Source organism: Pholcus phalangioides, unplaced genomic scaffold (genome assembly GCF_987345545.1).
Source record: "Pholcus phalangioides strain wild (caught in Gottingen) unplaced genomic scaffold, Ppha-v1.0 ptg000008l_1, whole genome shotgun sequence".
Lineage (NCBI taxonomy): Eukaryota > Metazoa > Arthropoda > Arachnida > Araneae > Pholcidae > Pholcus > Pholcus phalangioides.
In genome coordinates, this window is record NW_028301601.1 from 21,358,167 (window position 1) to 21,372,003 (window position 13,837).

Here is a 13,837-nt window from a genome sequence, read left to right on the forward strand (position 1 = left end):
TTACGAAAGCGGGCCACGGGTCTGATGCTCAGACCAGAAGAGATGTTAAGATCAGAGGGATATCATTAGATTTGTGTTAATGAGATCTCCCCGAAGACGAAAAAGTCCTGATATATTCTGAATACTTCCTGAGATATGAGTGTTTAAATTATTCCGTCACGCAACATTTTGCGAATACACACAGTAACGGCAGATGATTTAAAAGACGTATTCACGTCTAAATAGACGCTAATCAGACTCGTAACGTTACACACACGAAACAAACTCGAATAAAAAAAGCTATAAAGCCTAATTAAGAGGACCGGAGATTAGGGGGAATGATGGAAAAAAAAAACAATAAACAACAGAATTGAGTTGTGCGCCATCTATACGCCATTATAGAACTTCATTTGGAAATAAGTAATTTTTTCAATCATCAGATGCTTGTGAACAAGGTACTACGCTAACCATTTTATAGACGATTGAAGCAATTGAAAAATTAAGTAAAAAGTAATAAATCTGTGATTTGGTTGTATTTTTTTGTTGTTTTTGTTTATGATTAAAATTTTATGTATGAAAATTTATTTATAATTTTCTTTATAAATAATATAAATATGTTAAACCTAAATCAGCTTCTGAGAAATTCGTTAAATATGCCTTACCTTTTGTGTGGGGCTCAAAAATCGGCTGTGGAGCGATATCACGTCGGTTAGATGCCGTATTCAGCGTGTCTAATAAGTGTAGAGGAAAGCATATAGCGATAATATGTAAAATTATGGAGTGAGAATAACTTTCTTTTATAAGTTTAAATAGCGTGATTATCACGTATTCCCAAGAGATCATTACGATCTGTCAGTAGAGAGACATCCATGCCCGGACTGGGATTCGAACCCAGACCTGCACGGTCAGAGGCTAGCTCCCTAACCACTTGCGTCTTTTGAGTTCACGGAAGCAAGTTGCTTTGCATCAGTCCGGGGTTGTAAGCGTTTCTATCTATCCCTAAAGACGGGTTTTCCTAGGAGTAGGTTTCTACAACATTTGCAGCGTGAAAACGGATGATCAAACCAATCAGCATTTTCACGCTGCACACGGCGGAGAAGTTCTACTCCTAGGAAAACCCGGCTTAATCACTGGACTGACAGGTAGCGTGGGAAAACCTACTTTCTTCCCCAAAATGTCACAGTATAAGGCTAATAGATGAAGTCAAAATTTTTTAGACTTACAGACTTATCGGGAGCGTGTCAAAGAAGGCAGCGCGTTGCGAGGTGATTGCCGGATGACAACACATGTACGAGAGAAGCGGTGATTGTAGTTACGGGAGCCAGAACATTTCGAGGCTTGGGCTGCTGGAACACTCCTCCCAACATATTTCGTGAGAGTGGTCGAGCATCAAAAGAATGCATGCAACCCTGCCCCTCCCGTATGTACTCGTTGTGAGTGGGTGAGCATCCAAAGAATGCATGCAACCCTGCCCCTCCCGTGTGTACTCCGTTGTGAGTGGGCGAGCATCCCAAAGATTGCATGAAACCCTGCCCTCCCGTGTGTACTCCGTTGTGAGTGAGTGAGCATCCAAAGAATGCATAAAACCCTGTCCTTCCCGTGTGTATTCCGTTGTGAGTGGGTGAGCATCCCGAAGAACGCTCTGCCTCAAAAGAGGCTCTGTGTGTTTTCAGGGGTGTATGTGTGTGTGTATAACTGCCCAGCACTGTGGGTGGAGGCTTTGTTTCTTCGTTGCCCGTCACAGTGGAGGGGGTTGTATATATTTTGTATACTGTATATTGTGTATTTTGACCATTCTTGAATCCCTCTCACTTCAACATGCCAACTTTTCCTTCTTACTTGCCCAGCATGTCTTCTCCACATTTCTTTTGAAATCACATGCTGCGGTATCCACCTCTTATATGCCACTGGGAGCAGGTGGAATTTTCCTTCCTGGTCATTGGGTACAGCTATCCATTTTTATTCAAATGGCTTTATACGTTACATCGACCTGATAGCTGTGTTCATAGGGAGAACAACGCGAATGATTTGATACTTACGACGAGGCCCAGGGCAAGTTGGCCTCTGCAATAAATCTTTGCTAATATTTCCCGACGCAACCCTGCCTTATTTGAGGTGTAGTAAGTTGTTTTGCATCAGTCCGGGGTTGTGAGCAGTGCTGTCTATCAGAATCAGTTTTATTGGGTTGAGTTCACTCGCTCCGGCGGATTTAATGAAAATATACAAAATAGAAGTATTGTGTATATTATACAATTAGGGATCACCCGTGCCATCTCGCTTAGCACCTTATTCAGTGATCAACATGAATACGACAATATGAGTACGCACGTGTGTTGTGGACATGAAATGCATGAAGAACTTGAATAGATGAAATAGAAATACATATATACTTATAACTGCCAGGCCGAGTCGTCTCGCTCTAAACCTATTTTGGTGAGCATTGGAGGATTAGTTTAAATGGGGGATTGTCTGAGAGAGCCTTAGCTATGGATCAGCTTCGGTCTTGGTGTTTTGGTTGACTCTCTCTGGCTGGTTATGTTAATATTAAAAATAAAATAATATATATATAAAATATATAAACTACATGTAATGGTTATTATGAAACCATTCGTGCCGTCCCGCCTAGCACCCTAGCTAGAATAGCGGAATGAAGGACACTTGTGGTTATCACATTTATATCATTTTGTAACGGGAATGCCATAAAAATTCTTGTTCGGGTCCCGTCAGAACATGCTATATCTTGTACATGTAATAGTTATGTAATAGTAGTGGCAGTCATTTACAATATATGCATTCTACGTAGTACTCCTGGGGACAAAAAAAAAATTGAAGAGGCTGGGTTCTTGTGGAGAAAAACATAGAAAAGATGGTTTGAAGAAGGAAATTCGAAAATTTTCCGTGCTTTGGGTTATCCGGGGCTTGGATTTTTGAGGCTCTACTATACTAGCAAAAAGAAAGCTTTCTTCTTTGTACGAGAAACTTTGTACGAGAAGTACGAGTAGCTTTCTTCTTTTCGAGATTTCTAAGGGTTCCGTGCAGGGCCGTCATTTCAACTTTTTCCGGGAGGGGGGGGGGGCAAGCACAATGTATGCATATATATATTTGTATATATATATATATATATATATATCATTTTTAGAGTATTTTCAAAAGCCAGGGGGCAACGGCCCCCTTCCCTCCAAATGACGGGCCTGGTTCCGTGGCGTTTGATCATTTGAAACTCATTTTAAATCCCACAAACAAAAACTGTCATGGAACGCCAGTTGGAATCCCATATCATGAAGTTTTTCCTACTCAGCTCCGACGGAACTCTCATAAACATTTTGGTTGGGTTTCAAGAATTTCTGCAAAATACCGATTCACTCGGCTCGAGTATTTAAGAGGAGGTCTCTTCATCGCTTCGTCCCTCTCTTATGAGAACTTCATTACCATATTCTTTCTCAAACATTTCCTGCGTTATGAAATCTTCCACGTCTCATTCGGAGAGATTGTAAAAATATCTTTCTCATTATATACACGCTTACATCCAAGATTAGTTAGCCTACTGAGAACCAACCCTTTGCAATTTTTCAGTGTGATGAAACATCTTTGTGAAATCTTAGAACCTCGGTTTCGTCGAAACGGGATTATAATCCGATGCCGCCTGTACATATCATCAAGAATGCTTGGCGTTGCTCTTGCGGGCAATCACCATTTAGCTTTCACGACGCCTACTCGCGCTACATTCTTATCCCTACGTATAACGATCCTATAAATATTTTCGAAAATCATTTTAATGAAGATTTAACTTCACAATGAGTCCCCAGGTAATAGTGATTTGACGACATGCAACCGAGTGTGAGTCTCCTAAAACCTTTCGAGTTCTGGCATCAACAACAACTAATTAATATGTGTGAATATTTCATGTTTGCTGAACACATTCAAGACAAACGTGAATGTGAAGTAAAACTCGGTTATAACGGATGATTTGTTAATTTTTTTTTGTTATAACCGTGGTGTTATTACAATCGAGGTTGACATTGTCAAAGATATTTCAAATATTAAAAATACATTCGGATGCAATGAAATACAAAAATGAAGCTAGCTTATTCAACTATGATCAAGGTGACCATATTTTACCCTCAAATACGTGGAAACTTCAGGATCGTAATTGCGCGACAACGCTGAATGTCAACAAAAATGTTGCTAATTTCCGGAGAAATCGCTATTTATAGCCTGTAAATAACATGTAAATGATGTGCTACAGCAAGTCTGCAGGGAGAATTCAGAATTATTTTACCGAAACAAAATATGATTATGACCATAAATGCAAAAATTCTTGCATTATTTGTCATGTATACTGAGTGTCCCATCAAGACCACCCAAACCCTGCACAGCCAGATTCCTCGCTTGGAATACATAAAAAATGCCCAAAGAACTGTTCCTGTACGACCCATAGTTCTGGAGAAAAATTCGTAAGAAAGGTATGGCGTCATATCCGGTGAAAGGGGGTAAAAAACCTGTATTGGAAACATGAACATCGGTGTTTGCATATGTTTAGAAAGGGCGATGCTCAAAATGGCCACCGGAGGTGATTGCATTGTCTTGTACCGGATATGACGTCATACTTTTCTTTCGTATTGTTCATCGGCTTATAAGCAAGGTTCATTAGCGATATTCTTCATAATAACCAAAGCCGCATAATATAGACGTTATAATAGCCCAGGTGTAGTTACGACCGAATTCGTTGTTACCCAGTTCATTACATTGGTTGTAACTAAATCCAACTAAAACGTCAATAATTGGCGGTCTCTGCTGATTCCCATGGATGATAACGCTATTTGAACCTTGTTTGTAACATGGATAACAATGCAATGACCTCGGATATAACGACACATTCTTCGTCAGTTCTTCTTCCGTTTGCAAGGAGATTTCAAAGGAATTTCTTGGAATTAGGAGGTTACCACGGGGAGGGAGGATTGTCTATCGTTCTATTTGATATTTGATTATATCCCTCACTTGCTCACTGAGATGTCCCGCATTTTTACTCTCCAAGCTTTAAAAAGCTAAAAAAAAGTCATGCTTTGTCTTCTTTTGATTTCCAGAACGAAGCTTGAAATTCATAATCTTTGCAAAAACTATAGATGAAGAAGATTTGTATGATTTCGCAAATTTTGTAACTATGAATATGACAAAACAAAACACTAAACAGACTTTTCACATTTGTCCCGTTTTTTGTTGCTGTTTCTTCATGAAATAAACTTTTGTTTAACACTGTATTTTTCACCAAAGGACAATTTGTCACTCGGCTTCAGCAAAGAAGCTTAACGTTGTAAACCTCGGACATGAGTGCGTGCAAGCATGTAAATGATCATAACAGTAACCTAGAGCGTTTGCAAGCGTTCATGTGACAAAAGAGTAAGATAGAAAGCGAGATACAAGGTCAAATGAACGTCATCCTAATTGGACGACCAAAAATAAAACACACACAAAAAGTCACTCACATGCGTGCTTACGTTTTTGATCCCCCCCCCATGCTTGCGCATTCTCTACGCCACTCTTTTGTACACTCGCTGATCTAATCCCTCGGTGTCTTGGTCACTCTCGTGCTCTAGGTCCCTCTTTCAGCAAGTCATGCTCACAGACTCTCTAAACTCCCCCCCCCCCGTTTCGGACGTTCATTTGACCTGGTATCTCGCTTTCTATGCTACTCTTTTGTCATATTAATGCTTGCAAACGCTCTAGGTTACTGTTACGGTCATTCACATGCTTTCACGCACTCAAGTCAGGCACTCAAGTCCAACGCAAAGATTCTTGCTGAACCCTAGACCAGTGTTTCCCAAAGTGGACGATGGAATGGTCCTGGGGGGGGGGGGATAGAAGCTACGAGTGTAACGTAGGATCCGATAGGATCGTATGAGTCGGGGGGGGGGGGAGCGATGAGAAAAGAAAAGTTCTGGAGAAGCGGGCGATGGAACAAAAAGTTTGGTAGAAACTATGCACTAGATAGTCACAAGGCTGTTCCGCTTTTCCCTTGATCATAACGAGGTTGTTCCCATTTAACTCAATTAAACAAATTCTTGAATATTTATAATTTTTAGGCATTACCTTTTATTTCCTTGTGTTTGGAAAGGGGAATTTTCAATATTTCGTAGATTGATAAGTGAGGACTTTCGCAGGGGCTTAAGCTGGGGGGCCTCGGATGCATAGGAAGGTTTCATGATTGTTTGAGATCCGGCAGTACGGTTTCCAAGAGGAAATATGTAAACTGGCTGAGAATTTCAACCAGACAACAACACTTGACCAGGATGCCCGTGATGCTCTTGAGATGGCCGTAAAGTTGATGCTTAGCCACGAGGTTGGAGCCCTGTGGAGGCATATTCAGGAATCAAGATCTTTGATGATAACAAGCGCTGGAAGAAAAGCACCCACACAAGAACTCGTACATATGAAATAATCATGATGCTAATCATTGAATCATAGAATGCTCTTGTTCTTACTGTCGGAGAATACAAATACTGTAATACAAATATAAACAAATACAAATACGACCTTGTATTTGTATTTGAATACTGGTTGGTGGGTTTTTTTTTCTTTTGCTTTCCCCCTCACGCATGTTATAGAATTTTGGTAATATTCTCCCCTACAGTCTCCGGCAAGCGTGTCTCACTCGGGAAATTAACACACGTGCGAGTGTAAATATTTACGATACGGAACTAGGTGTAACAGCATATTCAGCCATGCGTATGTGCGCTGGAAGTTTTCATTAAATTATTTTTAAATTCTGGAGAAAACTGTGGGGCTGATTTCAATATTGAACGTCACTTTGAGGGGCTAGCTGATGAACAGGAGCCACTACTTGTAGAAGAGATTGTGTGCTTGGGGAAAACCATGGCCTGGAGGTGCACGAGGAGTATGGCGTTCAAGAACTAGTGGTGAAAAATGTCTAGTAGTGGTGACTGCAGCTTTGATGATGCTATGAACCTCTTTTGCAAGCACCAGCAAGAGTTTATGGATGGTTTCTCGTCTGAGGAAGAGAGAAGTAAGGAGAAGTCCCTCTCTCTCTCTCAATAAAATGAAAGTAGAGAGATGTGTACAATGTGGGAATATTGTGCAAAACTCTATAGAAAAGAACCACCCAAATAAAGCCGTAGCATTGTGTGAGCAATGAATCTGTTCAACGAACCCTGCAGATCCCTATTTCCCAGAAATCCTAAAAAGGAGGAAAGAGCAAGTGTCTTGGATAAGGTCCTTTTCGAAACTCACTTAAAAATGAGTTTGCAAACAACAATGAGTCTGTAAATCGTCTTAAACTATGTATAATCTTCGTCTCTCACGTCGTTTAGAGTAAGTTAATGTGCAAACATTATCGTATTTTGTATGTTTAATTATGGATATCATGTTTATTTATCCTTATATTATGGGTATTTTTTATTGTTTTATGTATTATTATTGTGTTTAATTATTGATTGAATGCCGTTTTTTTGATAATTTTTATATGAATGAATTATTGTGGAACGAATTATCCAAGTCATCATTACTTCCTATGGGGAAATTCGATTCGAATAACGAGCACGATGGCGGAACGAATTAAGCTCATTAACCGAAGTCATACTGTTACAGTATTATACTATTTATTACACGTGGGAGAAACATCAATGAAAACTGGAACCCCTTCTGCCACCTATCAAATTAAACTGTTACAATTCTTCGATGGAATTTTTGATGATTGGTTTATGAATAATGTGCCGTCAAAAAATAAATAGTATGTATGATATTAATTGATGTTTTATAAACAATAATGTCAATGAAGTTACTGATTTTGCTTCAAAATATTAATGGTTGAAATTTGTGTAAGGTAAGTTGATGAAATAAAAACTTTACATAATATCCATTACCTAGTAGTTATTAAAAATAAGTTTCAAAGCGGGAATCACTGCCGAATTGTGATGTTCTGCGCATTTGAGTGTCAGTTTTCCACGTGGGAAATTCGAACAATTGAAAAGGGCCACATAATCCCACCCCCTCCCGATTAAGGCTTTGCTGAGCCTCCCCTTCTGGAGGCGGATTCATGATTTCGTCGCTTGTGGGCTACACACATTTTGTCACCGTTCACCGATTTTAGTCTAGTTTTCTTGACTACCCATTTTTCCAAATTAGCCGCCCTGGACTATAACTCACTCGCTTAGCCCTCTCCCATACCGTGGATGTCACTCTTTCGTTCGATCGGATGTTTTCACACTCTCTGGGTCATTCTTCTCCGTCGCTCGCTCACCATGTCATTCATTTGGTCTCTCACATGCCTGCACACTCAGGTGTTTCCAACGTAAAACTTCTCGCGGAAACTTTGATGGCAATCAGGCTGTTCCACGGAGAACTCAAACAAATTTTTGAATATTCATCCAAAAAAGTGTGTCCTTACTGCCGTCTCAACAGCATCATAGCCTTAGTGCAAACGAAAGAGGGCTTATAGACACCACCTCTTAATTTACACATTTATTATCATAAATCATTGTGCCACATATTATCGTGGCAGCCCCCATGCAACTGAGGTTACCCTGTGACGTGCCCGGACGGGACTCGTGAATTGAGATGGTCCTGGGTATCTCGTATAGATACGTATATCCTGTTATTCAAGAATCCTCAATACACGGGGATAAAAGATTCTCGTTCGAAAATTCTATGTGAAAAAAATGTAATGATATTGTTTCCTAAGTTTTTTAGTCATTTCAAGGGTAGTCTGATTTTTTTTTTATAAATACACTGTCTGGTTAAAATTCAAAATAAAGAATAGATTCGCGAGTATTAGTATAACAGGAAAATTGTCTTCTTTGCAAGCTTCCCGGATTCCGGGATTTTCAAGGGTTCCGTAGCGTTTGATCATGCGGAATCCCAATAAAGCTGTCATGGAACCCCAGGGTTCCGCAACACCAGGCAGAAACCTCTTGTCTAGGTCGCTCCTTTGGTCATTCATTCACTTACTTGAATATAGACTAGACAAAACAGTGCGCAAGCACGTGAATGAGCAAAACAGTGACCTAGAATCTAGGTTACTCTTTTGTGCGTTCACGCGCTTGCGCACTCTTCGTTCTCTGACATGCTTGCAAACACTTTGAGCACTCACTGACCTAGTCATCCGCTTCCTGGGCAGAGGTAACGCTACTGCCCAGTACGCGCTCCTGTAAATATGTCACACTGGGGAAGCATATGTTTGGAAATTATATTATTTGAGGTCAAAGGAGGTGTTTCTGATGTAATTTTGGTTTTGATAAAAGTTTCCGCAGAAATCCCTTTTGTGAAATTGACAGCAATTAATAAGATTTCACTCCAGAGATGTCATCCTGAGATGATTTTGCCGATTCTTGTGGCTGTTACTGGCAATTTTACTTGCCTTTGGTGATTTTTTTCAGCTGTCATTGGCATCTGTACTCGCCTTGGCTATTTTTTACGTGATATCCCGTATTTTTATGACAGACGTATGACCATCCCTGATATTATGTGTATTGATAACTTTTTAGTAGAATAATTTTATACAAATACAACGCCACAACAGGCAAATTGCCCAACGAGGTGGCTGCATCATGGATCCCCGAGCCCCTACCTACTACTGCTACACCCCCCCCCCCGCGGAACCCCCCAACGAATCGTTACATGCGGGAATGTGCGTGTACGTGTAGTGCAACCTGACGTAAAGTTTTGTTTTCTGTGTAATGCTTGTTATGTGTAGTGCTGTCATCTGCCCCCAGTTTTACTAACTATGAGTGAAGTGTTATGGTTGAATGATTTACCGTTGTAGGACTGTTGCTCTCTGTGGCGAGACTTTTTAACGGGGAGATCGGCTCGCATTTGCGCCTTGAAGTTGGGAACCACAGAAAACCAACTTCAGCCGACCACCACTGTGGGGTTCGAACCCGGATCCTCGCATCACGAGTCCGGCACTATAACCACTCGACCACCACAGCGGCCATTTCGCGGAGCGGATTTGACAGAATTGAACCCCTTGGCAGGACGCATTCGGCCGGAGGATGTACACCCATGGTTGACACCAATATAGGGTACACGCAGCATCCCTCCGGTTTTTTATTTTGTTGTATATATTTATTCTGGGAAAATCCTGGAATGCATCGTTAATGACAATTATTGCAGTGGGTAAATGCAAATTAAAGACACCACACAGTGATACATTGGAAACGAAATTATAGTATAAGATATTATATGTTTAATTCGCAGCCTGAGTGTCAAATGTAGCCCTCGGAGTCATATGATATGACTCGTGATGCCAGTATATTGAACGACTGTAATTGAAATGGACGACTTCAGTGACGTCACGAGCTTCCTGCTGAGGCTTTCTGCTTTATAAGGTGTTGGCCGGAGTCGGTACCAGCTGACGTCACGCGTAACGTCATGGCTTAAACAAAACCTAGTGTTAGCGCTTTAACTACCCTTGAGGGTTATTGGCGTGGTAGACAATTTTTGTCTATCAAGAGCAGGCATCTTCAACCCGTTGCTCGCGAGCACCACGGTGCTCACTGAAGCACACTGAGTTATCGTTGCTTGTGTCCGATTTCGTGCTCGCGAGCACTTGATCAACGTCCCAAGTAAACACCTTGTACAAATTGCATTCAAGGATTGGAAATCATCCTGATTTCGTGCATTGGTACATCAAACTTGTTGTAAGGGTGCTCTTCTTTTCATGTAAGTTACATTCAGTGCTCGCAACTGGAAAAAATGTTGAAGATCTCTAATCAAGAGGAACAAAAATTGCAATGGAACATGGTGTCGCAAACCACGTTGAGGGGAGTGGAAATCACGAAAAACGCATGCAGGCTTTGTGTCCAGAGGAGACGATAGGTGGATGTCAACCGATCGCTGAATGCGTTCATAGGTTCGCTAACCACATCTGACGTCACCTTAAATCACTCTTTTATGCGATGCCTGTGGACACACCAGAGGATATCACAGCACGGAATTAGAATCAAAATCCTCTACAGCGAAGTTTTTTTTAACGAATGTTAAACTTCGTAAAATCAAATTATTTTATAACGTAATGTCGTTATAACAAAGTGATTTCTTGAGCCCCTTGGAGTTCGTTGTAACGGGATCGCCTGTACATAAATTGTATATACTGGAGCCACTAAGAATTTCTCACTCAGAAGGATAGAAATTCAAATAGTAATTGAAGTATAGATGGCAGCATGAGCCCATCCATTTAAATTTGGTAAAATGATAAAATTTCCGAATTTTCTATACATCAGTATATACAAGTTAGTTATTGTTATAAATAAAACGACTCACGAAAATTAATTTTCATTTCGATATTAGATGGTGGGTAGACACGAATAGAAGAACTTATATCCCTATTTCGAAAAAGGGATCCACACCCGGGGCCATAACCCGTGCGGTATTTATCCGACGCGGGGCCCCAAAACTGTTTTTGGACACACTTCGCCCCGATTTTTTTATAGTTTGTGGGTCGGCATCTATTATTCCAGAACATACAGTAATGCTGAGAAATATCCATTCAAAAAATTTTTTTCAATAATAATAATTTCATATAATAATAATAATTTCATATAATAATAATAATTTCATATAATAATAATAATTTCATATAATAATAATAATTTCATATAATAATAATAATTTCATATAATAATAATCATAATTTTAAACACATGATGTAAATTAACACAAAAATTATAAAAATTCAGCACAGAAGGTATAATTTTAATTAAATGAGGGAAACAACTCCCGAAACTAAAGAAAATTTTAGAATTGATAAATTAAAAAATGACTGAACGAAATAATTCCAGTATTGATGAAAATTCACAGAATTCATGGAAGGAATAATTCCAGTATTGATGAAAATTCACAGAATTCATGGAAGGAATAATTCCAGTATTGATGAAAATCCAAAAATGAGAAAATAAATAAGTGTAGAATGAAATTCCAGAACCGATGAAAACTCAGGATTAATGCGAGAAATAACTTAAGAATTCGTGAAAAAGTTCAACGATTTACCGTGAGTGCGAGGGCCTTACAAAGCGCGTGGACTGGTGCGACTACACTTGTCGCACAGCCCTTGAGGGCGGCTCTGACCAAAAATTTAAATTTTTGCCAGGAGTGAAAAAACGAATTTCCACGCTCTCTTCCTGCTGTAAACATACAAAAAATTACATAACAAAATATATTTTTTGCACTTATTCCCCCCCTTGCCCCCCCCCCTTATTCTGGCCTTGCCAACATCACAGAAGTTGCCACGTACCCAATGCGATACGTTTCAGTCGTCCGCGTAAAGTAGGGGGTCCTCAATCTTTCAGATATTAATTGAAAATTTTAATCAATTACGAAGCAATTTCAATGAATCCAAAAACATGTACATATATACGGGGTGATTATAAAAAAACTATCCCGACACATGGGCCCCTAACTATCATACCATTCACAGAAACTGAATGAAATTTTGGCAGAAGGTAATTTGATGTATGCGCTCAAGAATGATATGGAAAACAACAGTGTCACTCTAACAGTTACGGTTAAAGTGAGAAAATTTCGAAAATATCAAATGGCAACACCAAGTTTTTTGTATTGGAATGCGATCTCCATACTGAAAAACACTAAATGGCTTGGAATGGCACCTGTAGCACGAAAATCCCCTATAAGTAGCGTGATTTTCATGCTACAGTTGCCGTTCGAACGCTATTTAGGGTTTTTCACAATGGAGATCACATTCCAATACAAGAAACTTGGTGTTGCCATTTGATATTTTCGAAATTTTCTCACTGTAACCGTAACTGTTAGAGTGACACTCTTGTTTTCCATATCATTCTTGAGCGCATACATCAAATTACCTTCTGCCAAAATTTCATTCAGTTTCTGTGAATGGTAGGGGTAGTTAGGGGCCCATGTGTCGGGATAGTTTTTTTATAATCACCCCGTATATATGTACATGTTTTTGGATTCATTGAAATTGCTTCGTAATTGATTAAAATTTTCAATTAATATCTGAAAGATTGAGGACCCCCTACTTTACGCGGACGACAATTATGGTCATTAATAGAAAATGCTTTTCCTTGCGGTGACATGAAAAACAAAACAAGTTTCATTACCGAACGACAAAAAATACAAGCCAGATACATAATTAAAAAATTAAAATTAGCTAATGAAAATCATACAAATTGAAATTTTTAGAGTACGGGGGGAGGGTCTTAAATCTTTCAAACATTGCGGCCTAAATTAAAACTTTCCATGAAGGCCGAGAGCCACCAAATCATTCCGTGTGCTATTGCCCGTGATATGAAACAGGGTTTCACAAATTATTAAAAACGCTTTCATTTACTCTGAAATTATTCCTTTCATTAAAATTGAATTTATATATATATATATATATATAATTTAGTTTAAAATAATTTCTTTCGCCGATTTCGATTTTTCTATTGTAATTATTTCTATTGTTAATTCTGAAATTTTTGTCGATAACATTCTGTAATTATTTTTTTCATAATTTCGAAAAATGCACCAAAATGATTCTGATATAATTATAATATTTTACTACAGGGTGATCAGCGAATAAGCCCTTATTTCAAAATTAAATATCTCTACAACAAAGATCAATAGAATTATGCGGTAAACGGTACGTTTATTAGCAAAACTGTAAGAATGTTGTACAGAAATTTCGAAAATTTAGTTTTTTTTTTTTAATTTTTTAAAATTTAAAAAGAAAACTGGAGATTTTGGGGTTCCGAAAATCCTCATTTGTGTGAAGAGAAACCACTGCATTCGCCTAAAGTTACTGCATGGGCTGCGGTATGCACCATGTGTGCTGACAAATTGTTCCAAAATTATAACGTAACGTTCAGTAGTAATCGTTTCTCGCACG